Below are 6,855 nucleotides of genomic sequence, written 5' to 3'. Positions count from 1 at the left end.
CGGGCGGTGGTTTTGGTCATTCGAGCGGTGTCACTTATCATGTCTGTTTGCTCGAGCGGTATTTTGGCCGGTCGAGCGGTCTGTGCATATATCAATCCCAAAGAGGGCCATTTTGAGTCACTTTTTCTTCTTCTTCTCTCTCTAAACATTTCAAAACCCCAAAAACCTTCATTCTCTCTCTCTAGCTCTTGTTTCTAGCTCAAAATACTCTTAATCCATTGATCTCTTCACCCGAGTCCTTTAGAGAAAATCATTGAGTACGTCGATGGTTTCATTTTAATCAGAGAAGTTTGTGTTTTTGGTTCTATCAAGTTCTACCCATCATTTCTTATTATTTACTACTTTTGAGGTAAGGGTTTTTTTGATTCTTTTATATGATTTTTAGCTTAGTTATTTGCCCTTTGAAAAAGGTTAATGATTTGGAAATTTTTGGAAAAACCTAGAGTTTAAGTTTGAAATCAAAAGAAGGATTTTCCAAATGGGTTTTTGAAAATGGTTGTGGGGGATATGGCCATGGTTGAGCTTTGTTAAAATGATAGATATCTTTTCTTAAAATTGATTTTGTAACAAAAGGGGTTTTTGCCCTAAATTTTGGATGTTTGGAATTGTGAAGGGAAATGGAAAATTATGTTAGGTATTGTGAAATTAGAACAATGTTCATGACGATGATGATGGAGTTGGATATGTAGTATCACTCATATTATAATTTATGAAATTGTATATTTTGATTGGGAATTATCTATTGAATAGAAATATCTGTTTTGGACTATCGGTGGAGAATACTCTTGATTGTTGTAAACATTGCATGAGGATTAGGTTGAATTGAAACTAATTTCTTCTACATTGTACATTGAGTATCATTTCATATTGAACATTGTAAATGTATTAATTTTGAGAAAAATGGGTAAATACCGTGGTAAATCTAGTTAGGAGGCGTGATTGTGGTTTTATTATGTTGGCTGGTGTGTCCTTGGTGAAAGTCCAGAAACCCGCGCGGTTAGGTGGCGATCCTTCTGGTTAATACAGGTAAAATGGCTTTGATAGTGCTTGTATAGCCTACTGACAAACACGTACTTAGAGATTCCCAGTGTGTTGTATCCACTACTCTGTTTTTTGTACAGAAGGATTATTTTCATGAATTGATATATAATTTGGCATTGCATTATTTTGGGATGGAAAACGATGAATGTTTGACAAATGGCACGCATGTGCATTCACCTTATACTTTTACTAAGATTCATATACTGTGTTAGAGTATCTCTACTGGACTGTGGCTCACCTTATGTGGATAACAACTTTCAAGTGCTGATGATATACCTCCACCAAGGATGTAACTTGGGAGGACTTAGAGCTTAAGGCTTCATTTTTGATTTCTTGATGTAATTATCTTTGTTTAAGCCTAAGGCTTTACTTGTATTGAGTTTAAGCTCAATTTGTTATAACCAAATATCGTCTTGGATAATTGTAACCATTAAGGCATTTCATTACTTGGTTTTATTTATCTTTTTACACTTGTGTCCATGCCATATGCTATAGATTCAGAATCTAGGATTTGTGAATATATATTGCATGTCATTTTTTGTAATGATCAAAGATATAATGAATAGAAGTTATGAGATTGTTGATCAATTGTAGCACTATTATGAGATAGGTTAATGTTAATTATTTCGAGGCATTACACAACAAGACAAAATTGCAGCCATTTTTGAAGTTCATTCCTAAGCTGACTTAAGAACCCCAATGCATCTTTATATTGGAGGCATCCTGATGAACATTTTTCTAGTTTGTTTATCGCGGAAGCTCTCACATGGCTTTACATATTGGCCGGGATTGATTCCTTCCATTGTTGCTAAATAGTCCATACATGCATCGATGGAGTACCGATTCTTGTCGGCTTCACTCGCTTCAGACATTTTGCTCCTTACCATATAAAATTCTTTTTTTGCAAGATTTGTGGCAGTCCATGTATCGAGTGCCAAATCCATGTGTGCGCCCTTTCGCCCACCATCATTACCGCCACTCCTACCCACCTTGGGGTTATCATCTCCTTCAATTTCATCATCACCATGAAAAGATTTGGTAGTACAATTGATACCAACACCAAAGAATGCACTTTGAATATCCCTTTCTTCATCAGAGGTTGGGGGTCCTTGGGTTGAAATACAAGCAAGTGCACCAGTGGCTTGGGAATTTGCAAACAGGACATCTAACAAGTCCATGTTATCTAGTCGTTTTTCCCTGAAAAATTTAGCTTTGGGATGCACCTACAAAAGTATGACAGCCAAAGATGTGGTAAAGAATTAATTTGTATTTAACGAAGTGCACTAGGAAATTTGTACTCAAGTCTAAGGTAGTGGTAATTACCTTAACATATTGATCCCAAATGTCATCAGGGGCCGTGACTCTTTTTCTCTGGTCATCCCATCCAAATCTCGCATGGTTCTTCAATTTGACAAAGGTATTGTAGGATTGCCTGATGCGTTAGTACTTTTGCTTTGAACGACTAATTGTGTACTTAACTTTAAACTGCTTGTACATCTCATCGTCAATCCGACTCCAATGCCTTGTAGTGAAATAGTTTTTCCTAGTTAAGGAAGGATCTTGCTTCACCTCTTCCACCATGATTTGTATGAAGGCCAACTCAATCTTGCTTGGCCACAACTTCAACTCTTGTGCATCATCACTGTCCATCTATGAAATACATGCACCAATCCTTATATGATAGCCCCAAAACTGATGGGTTTAATTCAGTCATGAGGTCTTAGTTTCTAAACATACAATTCTCAAAATTTTAAAAGAAATGTCGGCGATAAATTTATGCACGAATGAAAACTTGTTGAATTTGTAACGAAACAACATTTGATTGTAGACAAAATTGAGGCATAAAACAAATTATTTTTCTACATACTGTAAGGGCATGTTTGATTGGAAGGATTAAAATATGGGATTAAGATTATTAATCCGTGGGCCCAACCATCCTATGTTTGTTTTGACATTTGGTTTAGGACTATTAATCCAATGGATAATTAATCCAACAAATTTGTAGGATAATTAGTAATGGGGTAGGGGTGGGATAGTTAATACCACACTAATTTGATAGGATTATTAATACCTCACTATTAGTATTGTGAATCAAACATGGCCTAATAGTATTGCACATTTCAACTATAAAAGGAGCATAACTTGCAGCAGTTGTACAAAATTTAATTGACATGGCTAAAATACGGTTATCTTGTGTATGTGTTGCTAACCACTTATTGAACAACATGTTTGTATTCTAACTATTAAAAAAACATCCGGTCAAATGTCACAATGAAGAATGCCATCCTTTATTGTAAAACTTGTAAGCCCTAACATTTATAAAGTTGAGTGGAGGAACATACCTCAACATCGTTTTCACCACAAAAAGATGGAATGTAGGTAGGTGGTTCTCTTGTCTTTTATTTGTTCTTCAAAGCTTCTTCACGAAATTGGGTTTTGGGGAAATGAACTGTATAGTGGACTTTATCATAAGCAGATATGAAGTAATGAATGGTAAAGTAACCAAAATCAGATAAGGAAAAAGCATGTTATTAAATCACACTGCCTTTTAGTCTAACATTTTCTAGAGTCCTGCTTTTTCTTTGTTTGTTTATTTTGTTTGTTTTGAATTAAGTATTTCCAAAGTCATGTTCTCAATTTAAATTCGCTTTTTTGTTGGACAAAGAACAAGTTAAATTTTACGAAGAATGTGACAGAGGTACAAGAGCATCAAAGCTTTGCATCCTTCAATTTTATTTGCACATCGAAGGCTATGAACAATAGTATGGTAGTCATATAAATAAGGCATAAATAGCAGCATATGTGGAGACTTGTGACTATGATTTTTATTTTTGTACTTACTGAAACGTGACAAATCGCAATTAAAGAACCATGAATAAACTTAAATCAGCATTTAAATAATTTGATATTGTGGACCATGCCAGGAAAATATTTGAGAGGAAAGTAACTTTGAAAGACAAAAATTATAAAACTCATTAACTGCAACCATATTTTTTAATTCCTTAGTTTTCCATTCCAGTGGATAGTAAAGACATTCTTTAATTTTCATAAATCATGAACTGCATAACATTGAAAGGTACACTAATTTTTAATATAAATATATGGTTGTTAGATAGTAAGCATGGATGATGCAACATTAATTATACAATCCAAAATTCAAATGAAATAACGTTGTATGAAGAACTAATTTGGCCAAAGACATTTGAAATTATAATGAGAAGGTGGAACAATTTAAAAGCACAGTGCACAGACTAAGAAAATGGTGCTTTACACTTTATTAGTATGAGCATATCATTAAAATCACAGAATGGTTAAAGTTGATCAAATTGGAATAAGACAATACAATATACAAATAAATTCAAATCAAGAATTACATTTCAAAAACATTATCAATCAGAAACACTGCCATCTCTTTGTTCTTGTTTGGTTGATCTAAAAAGAAGCCAATAGAAAAAGGGACTAATCATGATCAAAAGCCTAATATTCTGGTCAATTGCGAAAGGCCAACAACTTATTAGAAAGAAAACTAGCCTAACACCATTATAAACTTAGCAATGACATTGATTACTGACAAATTAGTCACTTGTAATTTTATAAGGGCAAAGCTAACTTGATATAAAATCAAGACAAAATGATCCCCAAAAAACAGAGAATAATATCAAAAGCTTCGATTACAGTTCCTCCACAAGGAATGCTTTGATATCATTTTCTAAGTTCGTGTGCATGGAACCATCACCATAAAATCAATCAATAACAAGACCTAACAAGGATATAAGTCAGATATGATATAAAGGTGAAGATAGGAAAAATACCATGCAAAAACTAGGAACACATTTAGCACACATTAGAAAACATGGATTTACAATAGGTATGAACATGATCCCAACTGCTGGCACCAAATAATTGGGGTAACACAGTTATTCAAATGACAAATCCTTCTTCAAAGGACTTAGTAAAAAATCAGCATAAATAAATACAAAATGTAGAACTTCAAGTGAAATGATGCAATGGATGTTGAATCCAATTCACATGCCAAAGAATATTTCAAAAATCTAAAAATAATAAATTAATCAAATGCACATCCAGACATAAGAATAGTGTGTAAGGACCATAAGAATATAGTGTGTAATGAATTCAAACCCAAGATCAAATGAATTCAAATACAAATAATAGAATACAATTACAAGGGTTTACAAAACTTACTCATTTCCTCTCTACTCCTCATATAGCGGAGATCGAACGGGCCACAAGAAATTGAAGGTTTCACTACATCAATAAGGAAGAGAAGAAGAAATAAAGCTCAAAAAAATGGAGATTTGGTTCGAAAAAAATGACGATGAATCGAAATTTAAACTGCAAAATCGAAAGGAGAAATTTTGATTGGGTTCAAAAACGATGAAGTTAATTTTCAAAATAAAAACCAAAAAACCTATAGCTCAGAAAATCTGCATTTCGCATGAAGAATGATGAACTTAGTTTTCGAAATAAAAACCACAAAACCAGTAGCTCAAAAAATCTACTTTTGGTTCGAAAAATGTTGAACTTAATTTCCGAAATCGAATCCACAAACCGAAAGGGGAAACTTTGATTTGGTTCGAAAATGATGAACTTAATTTTCGAAATAAAAGCCAGAAAATCTGTAGCTCTGAAAATCTACATTTGGTTAAAAAAAATGCTAAACTTAATTTCCGAAATTGAAACCACAAAACTAGTAACTCAGAAACTTGCATTTGGTTTGAAAATGCTGAAATTAATTTCTGAAATCAAACCGCAAAACATTGATTTGTATGCTGAAAGGGATTTTGAGATTAAACTAGGGATATGGTTCCAAAATCAAACCACATAATTTTGAGGTTAATCCAGAAACTTCATCTTCAAAATCAAAGTTTGATTTTGTTCGAAATCAATCTAGAAAACCTTGATCTTCTTGGAGAAATTTGATTTGGTTACAACATGATAAAGAAGAATGAAAATCAAAATCCAAAGGAAAAATGGAGATGAAATGAAAAAATGATCAAGAAGAATCCAAATGTCTAACCTCATTGTTGTCTGATCTTTGTAACCCACAGCTCGAATTGGCCACGCTTGAATAGCATCTTGGTCGCTGGCCTGAGTCGTTGCTCCAGTGTTGCCGACCTTGGCATAGCAACTAAAGCCAAGTCTTGAAATGGTTTGGTGAAGATAACGTGCCTGCCTGTTTGGTGTAGCTTAAAAGTTGTTTATTTCAGCTTTTAGTTTAATTTAAGTTATTTTGATGTGTTTGGTTTAGTTTAATAATGTAGCTTATAGTTTTTTGTAAGTCAGAAATCAGTTTATTCTTTAAGTAGGAGAGGAGATGCTTAATTTATAAGTAAAAAATCAACTTATGTTCATAATTATAAGTTATAAACTGTTAAGACATAAGATATAAGCACTTTCCCACAATTCTATCAAACAGGCCAATAAAAAAAAGCAATAGGAAGGGTCAATTTAGAAATAGAGTAGTAGAGTGTACTGGTGTGTTCTATCTATTCACGTCACATACAGAATAAAATCCAAAAAAGAGGTTTTGAATTTGTTTTTCAAATTTTCTAATAACCAAGCAATAACTCTACATTTTTCAAAAAATTATCCAGAAAACACTACAATAATTTACAATTTTGGCGATTAGATTTAGCTACTAAAAGGAATTTGAGGGCGGTTTGAGATGATTTAAATAAATATATTTTTTGACTTTTATGAAATATAGATTGAGTATGGGTTGGGTTTGAAATAATATTGTAGAGAGGTGATGTGATTTAAATAAGATGATGTGACTTAAATAGGATAGTAACT

The 6,855-nt window shown here is 33.1% G+C and overlaps 1 long non-coding RNA gene across 1 annotated transcript; it reads right to left on the bottom strand.

Moving 5' to 3' along the window:
• Positions 1-1,597: 1,597 nt before the first annotated feature.
• LOC114312737 (uncharacterized) lies at positions 1,598-6,219 on the bottom strand. The gene is made up of 5 exons (XR_003646939.2): positions 6,080-6,219; positions 5,245-5,307; positions 3,384-3,490; positions 2,365-2,691; positions 1,598-2,264 (listed from the first exon to the last, which is right to left on the bottom strand). It is a non-coding gene; the product is annotated as an uncharacterized LOC114312737 (long non-coding RNA).
• Positions 6,220-6,855: the final 636 nt, after the last annotated feature.

Source organism: Camellia sinensis, chromosome 14, assembly GCF_055761805.1.
Source record: "Camellia sinensis isolate YWXY chromosome 14, ASM5576180v1, whole genome shotgun sequence".
In the NCBI taxonomy this organism is placed as follows: domain Eukaryota; kingdom Viridiplantae; phylum Streptophyta; class Magnoliopsida; order Ericales; family Theaceae; genus Camellia; species Camellia sinensis.
Note: the sequence above shows the minus strand (reverse complement) of the source record. Positions and strands in the feature narration are given on the sequence as shown.